General features: G+C 42.7%; 1 protein-coding gene across 3 annotated transcripts in view; it reads right to left on the bottom strand.

Annotated features, from left to right (window-relative positions):
- The window catches only part of PLD1 (phospholipase D1), a 261,776-nt gene that overhangs the window by 195,794 nt on the left and 43,758 nt on the right, over positions 1-22,224 (bottom strand). The window contains exon 1 of one of the 3 annotated variants that reach the window (XM_088839100.1): positions 15,622-16,488. The exons of the other annotated variants lie outside the window; for them this stretch is intronic. The gene's annotated coding sequence lies outside the window, so the exon portion shown is untranslated. Of the gene's footprint in view, positions 1-15,621; positions 16,489-22,224 lie in introns of those variants that run through there. 3 annotated transcript variants of the gene reach the window in all.

The following is a 22,224-nucleotide window of genomic DNA, read 5'->3' as shown; positions in this document are numbered from 1 at the left end:
CTACCATCTACAGTTAGGTTATTTTATAAAACAAAAAAGGTTTTTTGGTAGTTTTGTAATTGTTTATAGTTTAAACTAGAGCATAATACGACTCACTATGGTTTTAAAATAAGATATTTATTTTTGATTCTGAAAAACATAATTGATAGTTTCCTTAAGAAATTTATTTTAAAAAATAATGTTCCAATATATTGCTTCTTAAGAAAGAATTAAAAATCCATGCTCTGCTTTTTAACATAAAGTGCTCAAGGTATACACAATTTTCCCCAAGTTTTCAACACCAAGAGCAGTTTAAATTCTTGTTTCCATGATTTCCACCTTATTTTTAGAAGACCTGTCTAACATAATGGTCAAGATTACCAAATTCAGTGTTTCTTCTGAGCCATAAAGATGGGACCAAATATTTCAAGGAAAATTTGCAATACTAACCATGTACTTTAATAACACTTGATTCTTTTGTTGCCAAGTAGATTTACATGTTCAGTTCAGTTCAGTTCAGTCGCTCAGTTGCGTCCGACTCTCCACGACCCCAGGAATCACAGCACGCCAGGCCTCCCTGTCCATCACCAACTCCCGGAGTACACTCAAACTCATGTCCACAGAGTCGGTGATGCCATCCAGCCATCTCATTCTCCGTCGTCCCCTTCTCCTCCCGCCCCCAACCTTTCCCAGCATCAGAGTCTTTTCCAGTGAGTCAACTCGCCTCATGAGGTGGCCAAAGTATTGCAGTTTCAGCTTTAGCATCAGTCCCTCCAATGAACATCCAGGATTGATCTCCCTTAGAATGGACTGGTTGGATCTCCTTGCAGTATAAGGGACTCTCAAGAGTATTTACGGTAAAATCCAAGTTACTCAAAACCCATGAAACATAAATCATTAGCATATTAGCTCAACAAAATAAGGCATGAAAAGCCCTGTAACTCCCTCAGATCTAATACTCGCCAGGGATCTGACTCCCAGGGTCAGAGCTCAATAGTTTCTCCAGGAGTCAGTTCAGAATGAGGGGGAGCAAGACAGCCACCTCAATGAGAAAACCAGCCTCAAGACTTTGGCCCATGCGTTACAAAGGAGCCAGTGCCCCACCTGGTGGCAAAACCAAGAAAAGGCTGAAACAATTAAACCTCGGGAAATATTTGCTGTTCGAAGAAAAAGAAGGGGAAGAAAAGGATGAGTTATAAGAGCACATTAATGTCACATATAATGTGTGGTAGGAATCATGAAAAGTTTCTTACCCACAGACCAGAATATTTATAGAGGGTATGAAAATACTCATGCAAAAGAAAAAGTATTATAATTACATTCAAAACCTGTGGATCTGGTTTGCAAGCATATATAACGATTTGCCTTCCCAGAGAAATACTCTGATAAATAATGTTGATCTCTCCTTTACCCAAAGGGCTGCAAGAAAAATTCCTGTGAGACCAGCATAATCTCTGAAATGTAAGAACCCTGGAAACATCCCAACTCAGCTAGCTAACTGCTGGTGGGATTGTGTCTCCATCATTCTGTTAAGACACTGTGACCCCAGGATTCTTCCTGTCTTTCTTTCAAACAGTATTTCCTTTTGTCTAATATAAGTTATTTCTGTTTAAATCGATGTTCTGATATCCTCAGTGGAGATGAAGAACAGTTAAACACTGGGTTTTGAATTACATGACAGTCTTTAATAAAACTCCAACAAAAATAAAAGTATAATAGGATGTGACTTTTAAATAAGCCCAGGCCATGTTACTGAAACTAAAACTAATATTACAAAATTTACTGAAACTAAGACTAATAGCTAATATTTAAGCTCTCACAATAAGTTAGGCATGGTTCTAAAGTGCTTCAAGAGATCAATTCATTTAAATCACACCAATCTATTATTTTGCCAGTTTCACAGATGAGAAAGCTGAGGCCTCTAAAGAGTAAGTACCTTGCCAAGATCAAACAGCGAGTGGTGGAACTGGGATTAGAACGCAGGTCATCTGGCTCTAAAGTCAGTGCTGCTAACCACGTACGATAATAATGCTGTCCTCCTCCGTACATACCGCTTGTGAAACTCTGCCAGACTCTGGTCAAATGAAAGGGAGCAGGAGATGGTTGGACAAGAACTTTCTGTGGACAGTCCTGTGGAAAGGCCTCCCAGCCAAGCAGCCACAGAATTGAGGCCTGGAGGCCATAAGGCAAGTAAGGGATCCCCAAGCAGAGGGCACTCACTCAGCCTGCCAAGGCAAAGGGGAACGTGGGAAGCAGGCCACCAGAGGGACCACAGGCAGCTTGGTGAGGCTGGGAGACCAACAGAAGAAAACTTTGTGAGGGAGGTAGGAGTCCTCTGATGTCACATCATGGGACAAAGAGGCATCACCAAGAGATTTTAAACCCTAATGTGACCAGATGTGTGTGCTGGAAGGAGAAGTAAAGGGGAACTAGACCCTGCAAGGTAAGCAGAAGTTCAGAAGACATTCCAGGTAAAGGAAATGACATACCAGTGCTTTAAAGTATACAAGTCTACACTTGCACAGATATTATCAAGAAGACTGGGGCAGTAATCCTGGCAGCAGCAACGCTCACTTACTTGCTCAGGCTGGGTTCGGCTGAGCCATGTGGAGGTTGTTAATGCCACCAACAGAACTGGGCACACAGAAGGAAGAGTAGGCTGGCAGAAGAAGGAGGGTGGGATGGACAGGACAAGGAGGTGGTTTTTGGAGGCGATCAATAAACGGTGGGTATTATGTTATTACTTTTTTGGTATACTGATAACTGTATATCAGTCTGATTGGTTTCTTTCGTAACCCTATGCAGTCTGGTATTTTCACTTAAGAATCTTTGCTGCAAGAACTTTTGCCTTACAACTAATTGGCTGCAGGACAGCTTTACCATAAAAGACAAAATCATGAAAATAAATTAAAATAGGGATATTAAAAAGGACATAATGAAACTTGAAAAACTAATAACAAAACCTTAAAACTACTTGAAACATTGTGAAAGCAATGATACTTCCTTTCTCAAAGTCAATCATTAATGATTCAGGGTCTAATGTTGGACATACATCTTCATGGTATAAAAAAAATCTGCTGTAAGACTCTTCAGATTTCCCTGTAAGTAGAATGAACAGACAAGGGATGCTTCTCAGTTCAGTTCAGTTCAGTCGCTCAGTCGTGTCCGACTCTCCGCAACCCCATGAATCACAGCACGCCAGGCCTCCCTGTCCATCACCAACTCCCGGAGTTCACTCAAACTCATGTCCACAGAGTCGGTGATGCCATCCAGCCATCTCATTCTCGGTCGTCCCCTTCTCCTCCCACCCCCAACCTTTCCCAGCATCAGAGTCTTTTCCAGTGAGTCAACTCGTTGCATGAGGTGGCCAAAGTATTGCAGTTTCAGCTTTAGCATCAGTCCTTCCAATGAACACCCAGGATTGATGCTTCTATACATATATATAATAATATATACAAACATATATATAAAGCAGTGCATATCTGGACTACATTAAGTGTTACATGACAGTCATTTCACCAAATCACCTAAGCCAGATTCTGTGCCAAATACCAAAATTCTGTCTACATCATGTTCTCTACTATCAAATAACAAAAAATGTCACCATTTACATAAAACTTACCAAGAATCATGTAACCATTTATTTGGGGGATATTGGAGGAGTTTGAGTCTCCCTTTGCCTCCAACTTCTAATATTGAGTGATAAATCTGGTAAAGGTGACATTACAATTTGAGATGTTGTATCTAAATGAGCTAAAGAATAGATACTTAATACTCTCAAACACTCTCATGTATTACTAGCCTCTGCTTTTATATTTGCCATAGGTTGGTAAACTTTTGGTTCTGACAAGAGAGAGATGGCTGTGCCCATGAAAGGATTAGCAAACTGTTGTTATCATTTTCTAGTACAGTATTCAGTCTGGCTTTACACTCTCTTATTTCACACTTCAGTAAGTTTTCTTATGACTGTATTTTCTATTAAGTTGCTATAACACAGTTGAAACCAATTGTCAACCAGTCACTTTCTGTTTTACGGCAAAACTGCCTTACAGCCAATTAGTCGTGCAGTAAAACTGCTTTATGGCAAAGATGTTTACTGCAGAAATGCCTAGAACCTCTAATTTTATTCACTTAAATGTATGTATTTAATTTAATGCATTAAACATCATTTTGTAAAGGGATTCAGTAGCTTCAGTAGAATGCCAAAGGGGTCCTTGAAAACTCTCAAAAAAGCAAAGAACGTCTGATACAAAGAGTGGAGGGCAGGTAACACAGGAAGACACTTAAAGAATTCAGAAAAGGGGAGATGGGGTATGAGATGACCAGGATTCGAATCCAGGATATTGATTTGTGTTCTTTCCTCCACCAACTCTACACTCTAAAATAATAAAAACAGTATCCCTTCATTTGTGTCAACAAAGTAGTTTCACAGGCTACAGCTCACTCCGTTCCGTTCCATCACTCAGTCGTGTCCGACTCTTTGCGACCCCATGGACTGTAGCCTACCAGGCTTCTCCATCCATGGGATTCTCCAGGCAAGAATACTGGAGTGGGTTACCATTTCCTTCTCCAGGGGATCTTCCCAACCCAGGGATTGAACCCGGGTCTCCCGCATTGGAGGCAGACGCTTTAACCTCTGAGCCACCAGGGAAACCCGCTAGCTTATCACAAAGACCCAGTAGGAAGTAGGAAAAGGCAGGTGACGCCAACCTGCCTGAAACCTCAGAGAAGCCGCTGCCCAAGAAGACACTACTCCTCAGGCCAGTCCCAGGCGTGGAACCTGGGATCTGACGCCCCACCCTACAGAGCTGGAGCTGTAGTCCTGAGCTCAGAAGAAGCGATGCCAAGCCCTCATATCACATTAGCTAGAACCTGATCAGGAGAGGACGAAAGAGTGAGTGCACAAGTAGATCCTGCTTCTCTTCAGGCTTCCATTTGCAGGCAGGCCTAACAATTTACTTGGATGCTTTGCTCTTAACCCTTATTTAATTTTGATTTGTGATGGGGGTGAATTACAGGACTTATAGTATTTCAACTGTTTGATTTTCCTCTGGCTGTACCCAGAACAGAAGCCTATACTTAAGCAATTAGTCTGAAAACAGATAGACAGGCTGAAACAATGTGCTCTCTGTTCTCTCCTGGCTGTGCCCACCAACCACATTCATTATTTAATCTGGGACACGTGTTAACAACAATGTGTCTTATTGTCTTCATGTTTCACATCCATTCCCTATTCTGCCACATCTGTCATGGCTCATATCTATTTCGCATCTTTTTTTATTTTGATTCTCTTACTTTTACAGGATCATTTTCTTAATTACTACAAATTGCTCTGAAATCTGTTCTAATTGTCCAAAAGGTTACATTTATTAACTTGCTGATAACAAAAAAACTTAATGGACACACAGACATTCTTTTAGACTGATGCAAATCTACATAAAATTATATTATTAAAGCAAATTTTATCTCATAGTTGGTTAGATAACCTATCTTTTTAAAAAACAATCTGATCAGTTCACAGGTTACTCTGGCCTCTTCTCATATAAGGTGTTTCCTTCTACATGATAATGAGAAGGTGGCTATACATGACTGACCAAATACGCTTGTAGCGGAGGAAAACTTTTCCCTTCTAAGTTATTTGGCTGGTCTAATAATTAAATTGATACAACAGAGTAACAAGAGAAAAATTAATTTTGTATATATGAAAGCTGATAAAAATGTGGGCTGCAAAGAAGTAACCAAAGAAGGTAGCTTTTTTATACCTTTTAGACAAAAGAAACAATAAATTTGTGAAGAACTGACAAAATGCAGGGGTTTGGGCTTGGCCCAGCAAATCAGTGGAGTAACAAAGTTTGTTTATACCACCCTCTTGGCCCTGAATTCCCTGTCTCTGGCAAGGAGGATGCCTTCAACCCTCCTGGTACAGGGAAGATACCTTCCACCTGGGAGATTTATTTCCTGCTCTCAGGGAGACAAAGGAGGATCAGAGTATTCTTGGATTAGCTGTTTCTTAAATAACTTTAATTCAAAATAATATGCCTAAGTAGCATATTTTAGGGTGACATACACTCCTCTTTCATGTTGTTGAGAAAAAAACCTGAGTATTTTTTTTTTTTTTGGAACAAATACATGAATATTTTTATTTGTTCCTTAGTCTACTTCTTTATACTCTTCTAAAAAAGAAGGAAATGCTTAACATGCTGTTTTCCCACTTTCATCCACTATGGAGGAGTGAAAAAATTGAGTATTTCTTAATATGCATATTAAAATGTAAATTATTATGTTTATTGGTTGGCCTTTAATTTCTGTTTCTCTAGTCTTTTAAAAAAATTTATTTTAAATTGGATGATAATTCCTTAACAATATTGTGTGAGTTTCTGCCATACATAAACATGAATCAGCCATAGATACACATATGTTCCCTCCCTCTGGAACCACCCCCCACCTCCCACCCCTTCCCAAGGATGCAGGGAACCCAAATCCAATGCTAAGCTTTTGAATGTAGTTTTTTCACTCTTTTAAATAAGAAATCATAGTGAAAACTGTCCTTTGCCTTTGAGTCATAGCCACTTGGAGTGAGAATTCTTGTGGATAAAAAAAAAAAAGTTCAAAGTTATCTTCCAGGCTCTGGGAACAGAAGAGCAGTGTCCTCCTGTGGCTGCCTCTCTTTGGATACACGGACTTCGCAAGCCAACCCACTGTCTGTGCATCCGAGAGTAACAGCCTAGGGCACCTGTACTGTGGGGGAGAAGGGAGTGAACCTGTCATTGGCAAGCCTGTGAGGTGTTACCTTCTTTCCTAATCACCCAGAAGCACTTCCTTCCTTGCTTGTCCAACCCAAGTAAAGAAGGGCTTCCTGTCACCCTGGCAGTTCCTGCAGCCTGAATCATTTGCTTTCATTCCTACCTTGTTTTCTTTGTGCAGCTCTCAAACTGCCTCCTCACAAGACCTCTCCCTCCTGCCAAACCGATTTATTACATTCTTTACCTCCCCTAGTTCTTAGGGTTTATGTCACTGCCCCACCTTTGATGCCCATCCACCTCATGGCCAATAAAGGATTAAAATCCTCCCCAGCATTTCAAGAGGCAGCCCAAATCCACATGCTCCATGAAGCCTCCTCAGACGACTCTAGTTCAAAAAAAAAAAAAAAGCTTTTGCTTCTTAGACCTAGAACAATCATCAGCAAATGTATTAAGACAATTAATTAAGCATGATAACATTTGTTTTGTTGTCTTAATTGGTTATTTAAATATTCTATGTCATTTAGGGCTTCCCTCATAGTTCAGTTGGTAAAGAATCTGCCTGGGTCGGGAAGATCCACTGAGAAGCGATAGGCTACCCACTTCAGTATTCTTGGGCTTCCCTTGTGGCTCAGCTGGTAAAGAATCTGCCTGTAATGTGGGAGACCTGGGTTCTATCCTTGGGTTGGGAAGATCCCCTGGAGAAGGGAAAAGCTACCCACTCCAATATTCTGGCCTGGAGAATTCCATGGACTGTGAAGTCCATGGGGTCACAAAGAATTGGACACAACTGAGCGACTTTCACTTGGCATTTGACTTTTCATGTACTTACATCTATCCCCTCCAGCTAAGTTACCAATAACTGGACTGTAAGTTATACTTCCGAAATCAACCACTGTAAAAAGTATATAGCAGGCAGAGTCCACCTTACTTAGCATAAGTATCTGTTGATTAATAATAAGAGATTTCAATCATTTATATCTTTTATTTATTTTTGGCTGCACTGGGTTTTTGTTGCTTTGCGAGGGCTGTCTCCAGTTGCGGTGTATAGGCTTCCCATTGCAGTGGCTTCTCTTGTTGCAGAGCACAGGCTCCAGGTGCATAGTTTTCAGTAGTTTCAGCTCATGAGCTCAGTAGTTTTGGCTTGTAGGTTCAGTAGTTGTGGCACATGTCACTCCACAGCATGTGGAATCTTCCTGGACCAGGGGTCAACCCGTGTCCCGTGCATTGGCAAGTGGATTACTATCCACTGCACCACCAGGAACGTCCTAGATCATTTATATTATTGAATAGCAATCATAATCACATCAGCCAACACTATTGCCAAAATATCTTATTTGGCATTCACATTTGCTGTAAGAGTTAAATAGCATTCCGTTCCGTTCCGTCCCGTCACTCAGTCGTGTCCGACTCTTTGCGACCCCGTGGACTGTAGCCTACCAGGCTTCTCCGTCCATGGGATTCTCCAGGCAAGAATACTGGAGTGGGTTACCGTTTCCTTCTCCAGGGGATCTTCCCAACCCAGGGATCGAACCCGGGTCTCCCGCATTGGAGGCAGACACTTTAACCTCTGAGCCACCAGGGAATGTGACAAGCACTGTTAACAGTATTAACCCTTCAAAGTAGAAAGTCCCTGACCTCAGGGAGTTTGTATGTAATCTACTAGGAAACAGACGATTAACAAATAAAACAAATATCAAACCAGATAATGGTAAGTGCTAAGAAGAAAACCACAGCAGAGTAAAGAAGTGGGGAGTAATGGGGTGAGGGGACACTCTCCTTACATAGGGTGGTCAAAAAAGGTCTCTCTGTGGAGATGACACTTAAGCAGAAATAAAGTAACAAGATTTATAATTATCTGGGGAAAAGGTTACAGGCAGAAGAAACAGAAATCACAAAGGCCCTGAGGCCAAAAGCAGCTTAGAACGTGCAAGAACAACAAAAAAGCCAATGAAGTCAAGAGTTTTGTGAAAGAAAGAGCAACAGACTGGAGTGAAGGCAGAGAGGGAACAGAGAAGTCTGATCATCTAAGGCTTTTTAAACCATTGCAGAAGTTTTCTTCCCCCTAAATGTAATAGAAAGGTTCTAGAAGGTTTTAATCATGGGAGTGAAATGCTCCCCTGATTAAACATTTTTAAAGGTGACTCAAGTTATATAAAGAATAGAGTGAGACAAAGCAGATCACTTAGAAGAAAACTGTAGTAAGCCAGGTGGAGATGATTGCAGAAGAGTGATGGCTAAGAAGTAGATGGAGCTCTACGATAGAGCCAAGAAGGTTTTCTAATGTAGGGTTGTTACCAAGTCCAAGCTCACTCTGCTCCCCACACTACAGGCCAATAAATCTGAGAAGAGGTGTTGGGACAAGGAAGGGACTTTATTCAGGAGGTGGCTGACTGAGAAGATGACAGGCTAATGCCTCAAAATAACCATCTCACTGGGGCCTGGATGCCAGGTTCTTTAATGGATCAGAGATGGGGGAGGCGAGGAAACAAAGTAAAATGACTATTCAATCCTTGCAAATGTCTCCTAGAATGGCAAGTTTCAGGCAGGGAGATGTGTTAGTTTCATTTGCTTATAATCATTTCTTGGGTGGTGTAAAATGGAACATCTCCTGTCATATCAACAAAGATGCCACATCCATCTGCAATTCTGGCCTACCCAAATGTGAAATTCTAGGCCACCCCAGTAAGCAGGAGTCAAGGGTACCAGATGCTGAGCCATTTGCCAGACAAAGAATTTAAGAATGTCATAGTCCTTCACAGGTCGGCAGGGGCATGGTATCTTCCTGAGGCAGGCCATTACGTATGCCTATGACAACAAATGTGAAATGTGCTGTGCTCAGTCATGTCTGACTCTGCAATCCCATGGACCGTAACCCCATGAATACTAGCGCCACCTGGGAAGCCCAGGTGGGAAGCCTTGAGATACCCAAGTGGTCCAGTGGTAAAGAATCCACCTGCCAATGCAGGAGACATAAGCAATGTGGGTTTGATCCCTGGGTCGGGAAGATCGCCTGGATGGTATGGCAAGCCACTCCAGTATTCTTGCCTGCAGAATCCCACGAACAGAGAAGCCTGGTGGGCTACAGTACATAGGGTTGGAAAGAGTCAGACATGACTGAAGCCACTTAGCACACGCACACACATAATAACAAAAGCAGCAGGATAAGGGTTAAAGTCACAGAGCAGATCCAGTGTGAATTCAAAATTAACCTTTCCTGGTTACAGGGTAATGCACAGTGTAAAAGAAAGAGCGGTGCCAAGGAAGACTGTAAGACTGATATATGAGCAACAAGGATAAAAGTCCAGTTACTGAGTTGGGGACATGGTGGATGGCAGGCAGTTAGAAGGTTCAAGACATTTCAAAGGCAAATCACGAGTTCCATTTGGAATGGTTAAGTCTGCGATACCTTTTAGATATCCAAACAAAGATGGGTAGGAATTTGAATACATAAGTCTGGGGTTTGTATATTTAAGTGCTGGATAAAGGATTGAGATACAAAATTGGGAGTCTTATGGCTTTAGACATTGTGATGGCTTTATATAACGTATTCACACCATGAGACTGACTGATAATGGATAAAGGACAGAACTCTGAAGGCTGAGGCTCAGAGACCTCTAACAGCTAAACGTCAGGAAGAAAAAGATCCAGCAAAGGAAAAGATCCAGCAAAGGAGGCCAAAAAAGTGCTGCCAATGAGATGGGAGGAAGAAGAGGAGAACACGGGGAGACAAAGCCAGGTGACAAAATGCTTCAAGGACAGGGTGATCACTTATGTCAAAGGCAGTTGAAAGATGGAGGAAGGGGAAGACTGAACTGACCATCGGATACAGCAGCATGGAGGTCACTGGTAACCTAGACAAGAGTGGCTTCAGGGGAATTTGGGCACAAAACCTAAAAGGAGTAGGTTCAAATGAAACTGTGACTACAAGACATTGCTGAGAGAAATTAAAGATCCAATAAATGGACATACCATGTTCATGGATTAAAAGACTAAATATTAAGATGTAGGTTCTCCACAAACTGATCTATAAGTTCAATAAACCCAATCATGATCATTTCACTGGGCTTTTTGTAGAAATTGACAAGCTAATTCTAAAATGTGTACAGAAATGCAAATGACCTTGAATAGCCAAATCAATTATAAAAAATGAGACCAAAGTTGGAGGACTTATACTACCTGACTTTAAGACTTTGACTAGTAAGTCTGACACTGGCAGGGGATCAATAAGAAAAATCAATGAGACAGAACAGAGAACTTAGAAACAGACTTACACTTATATGATCATTTGAATTTTCACAAGTTGACAGAGAAATCCAATAGCAAAAGACAAGGCTTTATAACAAATGATGTTAAGACAACTACATATCTGTGTGGTAAAATAAATAAATCTTGACCCCAACCACACACCACATATAAAAATTAATTTGAAATGTATCATAGACCTAAATATAAAAGCTAAAACTATAAAGCTTTTAGATATTAAAGCAATTAACTTAAAAAAATAGACAATCAAAATTAAAATTTTCTGCTCATCAAAAGACACCATTAAGAAAATGAATAGGTGCAAGGTTGGCGCAGGGAATTTCCCTGGCAGTCTAGTGGTTAAAATTCTGTGTCTTCATTGCATGCAGCACAAGTTTGATCCCAGGCCGGGGGACTAAGATCCCATATGCCACACAGTGCAGCCAAAGAAAGAAAATGAAAAGGTAAATCAAAGTCTGGGAGAAAACATATGCAAATCATACATCTGACAAAGAACTCATATCTAGCATATGTCATGAACGCTTATAATTCAATAAAAAGAGAACAAAAGATTTGATAACTTCACAGAAGAAGATAAACTAATGATCAATAAGGACATGAAAAGTACTGAATGTTAATATTCATCAGATACATTTATATAAAAAGTACAATGAGATGTCACTACATACTCACCAGAATGGATAAACATGAAAAAAACTGACAAAACCAAATACTGACCAGGAAACAGAACAATCAAAACTCTTTCAGAGTGTAAAACAATACTACCATTTTTTTTTAAGTTCTAACAGTTTCTTTTAAAACTAAAGACACCTACCCTATGACCCAATAATTTCACTCCTAAGTATTTAGCCAAAAAGAAACCCGACATCCACAAAAAAGAACTTTGTGTTTGTTTGTGGAAAGTTTATTCATAACAGCCCCAAGCTAAAAACAGCCTGTGTGTGCTCTGTGCTTAGTCGCTTCAGTCGTGTCTGACTCTTTGCAACCCTATGGACTGTAGCCTGTCAGGTTCCTCTGTCCTGGGATTCTCCAGGCAAGAACACTGGAGTGGGTTGCCATGTCACCACTGAGATCTTCCTGACCCAGGGATCGAATTCACATCTCAAGTCTCCTTCATTGGCAGGTGGGCTCTTTACCATTAGCACCAGCTGGGAAGCCCTAAAACAGCCTAAGGATCCATTAATAGGAAAATGAATAAACAAACTGTTGTAGAAACAATAGAATAATACTGAGCAATAGAAAGGTATGAAAAACACATATTTTATGGCTGTATCTCAAATACATTATGCTGAGTGAAAGAACATACACAAAAGAGTACATATTGTATAATTCAAACAATTTATGCGATGTTGCTGTTCTTCAGTGGTTCAGTCGTGTCTGACTCTGCAACCCACTTGGATTGCAGCACACCAAGCTTCCCTGTCCTTCACCATCTCCTGGAGCTTGCTCAAACGCATGTCCATTGAGTCAGTGATGCCATCCAACCATCTCATCTTCTGTCGTCCCCTTCTCCTCCTGTCTTTTATCTTTCCCAGCATCAGGGTCTTTTCCAATGAGTCAGCTCTTTGCACCAAGTATCAGAGCTTCAGCTTCAGCATCAGTCCTTCCAATGAATATTCAGCGCTGATTTCCTTTAAGATTGACTGGCTTGATCTCCTTACAGTCCAAGGGACTCTCAAGAGTCTTCTGCTAGCACCACAGTTCAAAAGCATCAATTCTTCGGCACTCAGCCTTTATGGCCCAACTCTCATATCCAGACATATATACGATGAAGGGAAATCAAAATAGAGTTTGCCTCTAGCAGGAGATGGGAGGATGGGCTGGGGATTGATTGAGAAGCAGCATGAGGGAACTTTCTGTGGTGACAGTCGTGCTCCATATCTTAATAAAGGTTTGGATTGCAAAGGTGGTGTACTCATATGCCAGAACCCTGGGTGATTCACTTAATCTCCAAAGAGAGAAGAACTATGAATAAATACTGAAGTCTAACTAATAATATGCACACTGAAGTGTTTAACAGAGCATGTACTGATGCCTGCAACTTGTTTAAAATGCATCCAAAACCTAAGTTTGATTGATGAAATAGTCACAAAATGAAAAGATGACATGATATGTATTAAAGCAAATAAAGCAAAACATTAATTGTAGAGTCTAGGTGGTGGTTATATCGGAGTTCACTTAAAATTCTTTCAACTTTTCTATGTGTTTGAAAATATTCATAATAACAGATGGAGTGGGGATGGAAAGCCTGAGGTCAGTTATTGGAAACAGAACAGACAACTTATTCAAAGAGTTTTGCTTTAAAGAGGAACAGAGAGGTGGGGCAAAGCTTCCTGGAGACAAAGGATTAAGGAGGGTATTTTTAAAGAAGGGAGATATTACAAAATGTTTGAATAAGAATGATCCAGTAAAAAGAGGAACTTTGATGAAGCTAGTGGGAGGATGCTGTAGAAGAAATTTCTAAACAGGCAAGAGCAAAGGATCTGGTGGGTGGGGAGTGAAATAGACTTCAGTCAGGAGCACACACAACTCCTCTGTAGCAGAGTGGGGGGTTGGAGAATAGAATTATAAGACAATGCAGTAGGATTTAGCGGGAAATGGGAGGCTTTTCTTCTGACTACTTCTAGTTTCCTATTGAAATCAGCAGCAAGATCACTGGCTGAGAGACAGGAGGGGACGCAGGAGGTTTGAGCAAAGAGACAAAGGTGTGGAATAATCACCTAGAAAAGTGAGAGAATGAATTTACTAGGGAACATGGTAGAATTGCCAGAGAGTGCTGAGTGTCAGTGCAGTGGGTAGGTTAATTAACTCAGTACCATCAGAGCTGTGTGTGTGTGTCTAGGTCGGGTACAAGGTTACACCTGGACAACCCTGATTTTAACCAGGGTTGGGTTTTTCAGGAGAGTGAGAAAGGGGAGGGAGAAAGGTGACACAACAGTAAACCATGGGATGGAACGTGAGTAAAGGGGGAATATACAGCTCATCCATGGAGTGCAAAAGTGGCAGAGTCAGAGGATCATAGGTGAAACTGTGCATCTCGGGTATCAGAAGTGAGCAGAGAAGCTGGTAGATGGTGGAGCTTGGGTTTAAACTCAGATGTCTGATTCCTAAGTCCATGCTGCTAACTGTAACTCCCCCACCCCTCCTCGCCTAGCATTTTCAGCACTCTTGTCCTCTGTAAACCTCTGCGTTTGGACAATCTGTGTACCAATTTCATCTTTCCAAGACTCAATGGCACTATGTGCCCTCATGTCCTCAAAAATAATTTTTAAGGAAAGTGCTTTTATTTTCATGAAATTGGGAGATACAAGACAAAGAGTTGATGTGATTTTTCATCGCTGGTGACTCAGACAGTAAAGAATGTGCCTGCAATGCAGAAGACAAGGGTTTGATCCCTGGGTCAGGAAGATCCCCTGAAGAAGGGAATGGCTACCCACTCCAGTATTCTTGCCTGGACAGAGGAAAGTATTCCATGGACAGAGGAGCTTGGTGGACTACAGTCCATGGGGTAGCAAAGAGTCAGACATGACTGAGGGACTAACACGCTTCAATTCAACAAACTGGCTACAAGAGAAAAAAATTATTCTCTTGTCTCTCAGCGCATCCCTTTATGCCTTATTATTTCCCACTACTAAAACAACCATTTTGCTCCTTGGAACAAAACACATACCACTGTTAGGAGAAGCACACTGATTGAAACCACCCACCCTGGCCAGGTACCACAGCAACCACATGCATGAGTTATTTTATGACAGGAGGTCCTGGAAAGGAAAATGAAACTAATAAGCCTCCAACAACCAGGAGAGTTTAGGAAAGGTCAAAAGGAAATGCCATCTGTCCTTCCACCTCCCAGAATCCTTCTCCTTGTCATCCATCTTGGCTGAGCAATGCATGTGCCACCAGGAAGGACCCTGAAACTAATCCCATCACATAAAACCTGAGACTGCAAGCCATGGGGCAGAGCAGTTCTCCTGGGTTCCCCTACCCTACTGCTCTCCCCATGGGCACCCGTTCCCAATAAATCACTTGCTTTGTCAGCTTGTGTGTCTCCTTGGACAATTCATTTCCGAGTGCTAGACAAGAGCCCGCTCTTGGAACCTGGAACAGTTCCCCCTTCCTGCAACAACTAGCAACTCTGGTGGGGACTTTCTTTGCTGCAGCTGACATCCTGATCACTAGGGGTACTCAGGCACCACTCGCCTGCCAATGGACAAGACCCAGTGGCCGCAACTGAGGCTCTTTTGTCCCTTGTCTCCTCCTGACATAGACAAATGGCCAGAGTGCCCCGATAGGGTAAGGACCAAGAGACTTTATTGACCTCTCTCCCCTTCCCTCTCTTTTCTCCTCTTAACCCTTCCTACCCTACCCTTTTTTCTAGTCCCCCAGTCCTGGATGCAGGAGTCTGGTCTAAGAGCCTCAGCCTAGGCTGAGGGTCGAAGCCTGATGGACTCCAGTTGGCAGGGAACTCAAACTCTAGTTCTGTTTTGGTCTGGTTTCTGGTTTGGATTCTGGTTCTGTCTGGTCTGCTCTGGTTTCTGGTAGGGCTGAGTACCAGTCCTCCCTTCCCTGGAAGCCCAGGGGAAAGTCCCGTAACTCCTGGGCATCTGCAGGTGGTAGGAGACGTCTAAAAGCCTACCTCTTTGGCCTCCTTTCCCCTCTTCTTTCATCCTGGCCTTCTTTACCATTTTTCTTGTCCCTTGGTCCTGGATGCAGGAGCCTGGTGGAAGGGACTCAGCTTGAGCTGAGGGTCAGATTCTGATGCCTCCAGGTGGCAGAGAACTCAAATTCTGGTTCTGGTCTGATTTCCGGTAGGGTCAAGTTCCAGTCCTCCCTTCTGTGGAAACCCAGGGTAAAGTCCTGTCACATCTGGGTGTCTGCAGGTGAGAGGAGACATCTGTAAGGCCACCCCTTTTGCCCCCCTCCCCTGCCTCCTTCTGCCTCTTCTTTCAACTTAGCCTCCTTTCCTCCCTTTGAAATCTTTGAAGACCTGAGATATTTCCATTCACTCTGTTAGTACTTGGATCTGAAGTTCTGTCTCTGGAGGAGGTTTTCTGAGAGACTGCAATCTTGTATTTAGGGGAATGTTTGATTAGGATGTCTGGGCTCATGTACAGTGTTCTGTGTTGTGATTTGTGAGGGCCATTTTGCTTTGTGTGTCCACCATTTTGTCTAGATCTGCTGCCATGTTATTTAGACCTCAGAGAAAGTTGGTTTAAGTAAAAGTGTTAAAAATTGATTCCAAAGCTAGTTCTTTTTGCATAATCAGTTAGTAAAAGCAAGCTTGATTAAATGACTTTTCAGAATTTTGACCATGAGATAGAACAGTTCTAGTAGAGTTTGATTTTCTCTCCCTGAGCCTTGAGACCAGGCTCTCAGGAACACTTGTCTAGATCATCTCTAATTCCTGAGACTGAGGGAAAAAAGGAAGAAGGCTTAAAAATTTTATTTATTCAAAATGCCATTTATAAATTAGTGAATTTTCTATTGTGATCTCTGATTCATGACTAAGTTTAGAAAATGAAACTAGATCTCTCATGTCTGTCTGTAAATATGTATGTCTCAGAATATATCTATGAATAACTACTGTGGTTAATTTGTAAATGAACTCTATTTAATTGGCTTAAAGTAAGCACTTACAAATCAAACAATTCTAAATACAAGAAAAATTAACCTAAATGAATTTCAGGTTCATATGAACTGGGGAAAATTCTGTATTAAAGTAATACCTGGTATTCTGTTACAAATTTATCAATAAGAAAAGTAAGTCAATGTGGGGAAAAAAAAAAACTTTTAAGGGAAATGTTTTCAGTAAAAGGTGTGAGAAACTAAAAAATACTGAAAAGAATGAGTTATGAATGACCAGGATTTTCTAAGATTGGGTTGCATTTAGTTGGGTAAATGGATTTTGTTAGGAATGCCATAGCCATGGAACCAACTAGGTCCAAGATGGCAGAGTCAACCTCAGTAGACCTTGAGCCTCCATATATGCTCACTGTGGTGTATGAGCAAGCTAAGTGATACACCCACGAGTGCTGGCTATATTGGATGGTAAATATTACTAATATAGATATTCTAGAGATTATATGGAGAAGGCAATGGCACCCCACTCCAGTACTCTTGCCTGGAAAATCCCATGGATGGAGGAGCCTGGTAGGCTGCAATCCATGGGGTTGCTAAGAGACGGACACGACTGAGCGACTTCACTTTCACTTTTCACTTTCATGCATTGGAGAATGAAATGGCAACCCACTCCAGTGTTCTTGCCTGGAGAATCCCAGGGACGGGGGAGCCTAGAGGGCTTCCGTCTATGGGGTCGCACAGAGTCGGACACGACTGAAGTGACTTAGCAGCAGCAGCAGCAGCAGGGAATATATGGAGTTGCTAAAAATCTGATATATCCTAGTAAAATGTTATCAGTCCTGATTCTTTGAAGCGCTGTCTCCAATCTGTACACAGGGACCCTTGTAGGGCCCCTGCACTGGACTGGCCTAGAGAGCGGGTGACTGACCTCAAAATTAGTTTAAAATGACTCTGAGCGGAGGAACTATACTCGCACCAAGACGAGAAAAAGAGGACACCAGAGGTAGACAGCTTGCCCAAGATTCTTGATGTGACTTGTATGATCATTTATGATGTTTTCTTAACTTCTTGACCTTTGCATGTGAATCAAATGCTTTTCTGTCATAGAAATGATCCTATGCTAGTTTTAGAAATCAATCCAATCATTGGGTTTAAGGTTGTGTCTAGTACTGTGTCTAGTACTTCTGGGTCACCTTGGCGAATTTCTGCACTCCAAGGCTCTAATTGGTTTTCCCTGAAGAAATTTACTTAAAAGGAAAAATTATAGTCATGTTCAGGTCATGATTGTTATTACTAGGTGGAATCCCCTCATCTGGTCAATTAATAATGCCTGCTCTGACCCTGGCCATAAATACGAGTTTTCTCCTATTACTCAATAGTAATAGAGTAACAGAAGCGGAGAAGGCAATGGCAAGCCACTCCAGTACAATTGCCTAGAAAATCCCATGGATGGAGGAGCCTGGTAGGCTGCAGTCCGTGGGGTCGCTAAGGGTCGGACACGACTGAGCGACTTCACTTTCACTTTTCACTTTCACACATTGGAGAAGGAAATGGCAACCCACTCCAGTGTTCTTGCCTGGAGAATCCCAGGGATGGGGGAGCCTAGTGGGCTTCCGTCTATGGGGTCACACAGAGTCGGACACGACTGAAGTGACTTAGCAGCAGCAGCAGCAGCAACAGAAGCTCAAAATAAGCTAAATCAGAGCACCAAACAAAGTTTCAGCCAAGAAATAATATCTCCCACAATTATGGGATGGATTTATGTAGACACCACCAGGCTACAGTAATTTAAATTTCAAATCTCCTTTATGTTGGCAACAATTAAATCATACTTAATCAGTCTAGTAACACCACAAAGCTACTGAACAGAACAGAACACCACAAAACTGGGCTGTGTGCCTTATGGACAATGTCAATATATAATTTCCCTGAAAGATAAGGATTGATATAAAATAGACTAAGTCAGATGACCTGGGACATACTGGGCTGCATCTAACGAAAGTGAAAGTGAAGTCGCTCAGTCGTGTCCAACTCTTTGCGACCCCATGGACTGTAGCCTGCACCAGGCTTCTCCATCCATGGGATTTTCCAGGCAAGAGTACTGGAGTGGGTTGCCACTTCCTTCTCCAGGGGATCTTCCTGACCCAGGGATCGAACCCAGGTCTCAGGGATTGAAGCCAGGTCTTCCACCTTGCAGGCAGATGCTTTACCCTCTGAGCCATTAAAGCTTCTCACTTAAGTTTTACTTATGACTTTACTAAATACTGCTAGCTGTGTAATTTGTATTTCACCTGTTTTACAAAATTGCTGTTTCTTACATTTCCAAATGTGTAACTGAGCCTCTGATAAAATAATACATAGATAAATATGAGATCAATGATTGTAATAATGTAACTCTAGATGTTGGAAGGGAGGCCTGGTGTGCTGTAGTCCATGGGGTCACAAAGAGTCGGACACAACTGGGTGACTGAACCACAACAATAAGATATGGGAAGAAGCAACAGGAGGGAATATTTTCCTGGACCAAGAGGCTAATAAGACAGGTGGTCCAGAGAATTTTGGATTCTGGTTTATGGCCCAGTCCATTCAGAGTACATCGAGTGGCCTATGGTGAAACCTGCCAGAAGTGGGAATGAGCATTCTCAGCACAGTGGGACAACATGGTCATGAAATGCACCCCCCAACACACACAAATCATGGTTAAATTTATTACCATGAAGGGACTCTGCCAACTGGAAACTGATGTTTACCATCTACCTCTTCAAAGATTAAATCATGGCCACTGCAGCTGCTGACCTTCAACATCCCTGAAAGGACTTGAGGATGGAGATCAGGAATGAGATACTCTGCGTTCTGGGAAAAATTGGCAGAACAGGTCTTCAGAGAGTTAGATTATTTTCAGGAGAAGATTTTATGAGTACCAATTCTTGCATCTTCTCATACCTAGAGAAACACTAACATCATTAATGGTGATATCTGTTTTGGCTATTAAAGAGAATATTACAATTGAAAGTCAAAATAGAGTAGCTACGTTTCAGCATCCAAGGAAATAACAAGGTGACAGTATGGGTGTAATTTCATAGTCCTTATATTGCTAAGAACTTGGGCTTCCTGAGTCAAGTCAGCTTGGATGCCACCGAACATTAACAAAACAATGTCTGTTGGCAACTAGTCACTGCAACCTTACTTTTTATAAAATTGGCAACTACCTGGCTAAAAGTCACTAAAACTGAGCAGGACTCTGTGAGGCTTTGGGGTCTTTCTGTGTCCCACGTTTCTTGTTTGTAGGATATAGACTTCATTCAGCCTCCTTGATCTTCCATGAGTTCCAAAGGGCAGATTCAAACAGCTGCTGATCCGAAAAGGGAGGGGATACAGAAACAGGGGAGGAGCAATCAAGTGGTGGTACAGCCTTGGGGCAGGATCCGGGTTCCTGCTACTGCTACTGCTGCTGCTAAGTCACTTCAGTCGTCTCCAACTCTGTGTGACCCCATAGACGGAAGCCCACCAGGCTCCCCAGTCCCTGGGATTCTCCAGGCAAGAACACTGGAGTGGGTTGCCATTTCCTTCTCCAATGTGTGAAAGTGAAAAGTGAAAGTGAAGTCGCTCAGTCGTGTCCAACCCTTAGCGACCCCACGGACTGCAGCCTACCAGGCTCCTCCATCCATGGGATTTTCTAGGCAAGAGTACTGGAGTGGCTTGCCATTGCCTTCTCCAACCCTCTGTAGACCTGGGTTCAAGTCTTGTCTCCGATCGCTTCTCGGCCTTCCGGGTTCCTACTCAAGGATTATGCATAAAAATATCTTTAAGTTCTTCTGCAGAACTGGGGCCCCACCCAGGTAGAGGATGATTACTTCGGGCTGACTGCAAGATTCCTGGAGCACCACCCTGGTTGCCTCACCGCCAACCAATCAGAAGAAAGTCACACATCCTGCAGCCCTCACCCCAAATTTTGCCTTCTCTTTCTGGGCCCAGTGATGACCATCGTGTTCGGCTTCCTGTTTGACCCCTGTCTGCTTCATCTCTGACAGGGTCCAGCAGTTTCAGGCTAAATTGCTGTTACTACAAGGGTAGAAGCCAGTTAAAGGTATGGAATACCTTGACTTAGATCAAAGACTTCTGCTCTGCTAGGCAGGACTACACCCATACCCAGCAGGAAGTAGTTACAGAAGGAAGAGACCTCTGCCCCAATTCACAGGAAGTATCTTGAGTATGAAGTCTTTCAGGGGGGAGTTGTTATGGGAAGTATACTGACTGAAACCGTCCACCCTGGCCAGGCACCATAGTGACCATCTGCATGAGTTGTTTTACAACAGGAAGTCCTGGTAAGGAATACAGAACTAATCAGCTGCCACCAACTTGAAGAGTTCAGGAAAGGTCAAAGGGAGATGCCACGTGTCCTTCCATCTCCCAGAATCCTTCTCCTTGGCATCCATCTTGGCTGAGCAATGCCATGTGCCACCAGGAAGGACCCTGAGTCAGAATAATTAAACAATGAAAACCCAGAAACTAATCCTATCACCATAAAACCCAAGACTGTGAGCCATGCAGCAGAACAGTTCTCCTGGGTTCCCTTAAACTATTGCTGTCTGCCTAGGTGCCCCTTCCCAATAAAGCCTGTTGCTTTGTCAGCTTGTGTGTCTCCTTGGACAATTCATTTCTGAGTGTTAGACAAGAGCCTACTCTTGGGCCCTGGAAGGGTTCCCCCTTCCTGCAACACCACAGGGCTTCCCTGGTGACTCAGTGGTAAAGAATCTGCCTGCTAATGAAGGAGACATGGGTTAGATCCCTGATCCAGGAAAGCCCCACATGCAACTGAACAAGTAAGCCTGTGTACCGCAATTATTGAGCCTGTGTTCTAGAGCCAGGAGCCGCAACTACTGAAGGCCCTGCACCCTAGAACCTGTGCTCCCCAACAAGAGGGGCTCCACAATGACAGGCCTGTAAACCTCAACTACAGAGTAACCCCCACTCACCACAGCTAGGAAAAAGCCCATGCAGCAATGAAGACCCAGCACAGTCAAAAATACAGGTAAATAAATAAACAAGATTAAAAAAAAAAGCACATACCACATTTGCAGGATCTGAAGAAAATTAGACTCATAGTATTAATAATTATTTCAAGAGAATTTCTTTTTAAAACATTTAAGCATTGTGACTCTGATGCTGGGAAGGGTTGGGGGCGGGAGGAGAAGGGGACAACAGAGAATGAGATGGCTGGGTGGCATCACCGACTCTGTGGACATGAGTTTGAGTGAACTCCGGGAGTTGGTGATGGACAGGGAGGCCTGGCGTGCTGTGATTCATGGGGTCGCGGAGAGTCGGACACCACTGAGCGACTGAACTGAACTGAACTGAACTGAACCTATCAAAAAAATAAAGAAAACCATTTTAAGGTACCACACTCTCACAGGCATTTAAGTACTACAGGAAAAAGTCCAGCTTCCCCAGCCTGGGCTTCCAATCCCTTACTTCTCCCCTGTACACACATCATGTTCCAGGCAAATGAACTCCCGTTCCTTCTGCAAGACCCCTCCTTCCTCACCCATGAGCCTTTGCCCTTGCTGTTCCCTAAACCAGGCCATCCCTCCCACCTGCCCTGTCTCTGGGCACACACACCTGTTATCCTTCAGGCTCCAGCCAGAGCACAGACTCTAAG

The sequence above is a fragment of the Moschus berezovskii genome, chromosome 1, assembly GCF_049115385.1.
Source record: "Moschus berezovskii isolate FMDL1 chromosome 1, NW_MosBer_1.0, whole genome shotgun sequence".
Lineage (NCBI taxonomy): Eukaryota > Metazoa > Chordata > Mammalia > Artiodactyla > Moschidae > Moschus > Moschus berezovskii.
Note: the sequence above shows the minus strand (reverse complement) of the source record. Positions and strands in the feature narration are given on the sequence as shown.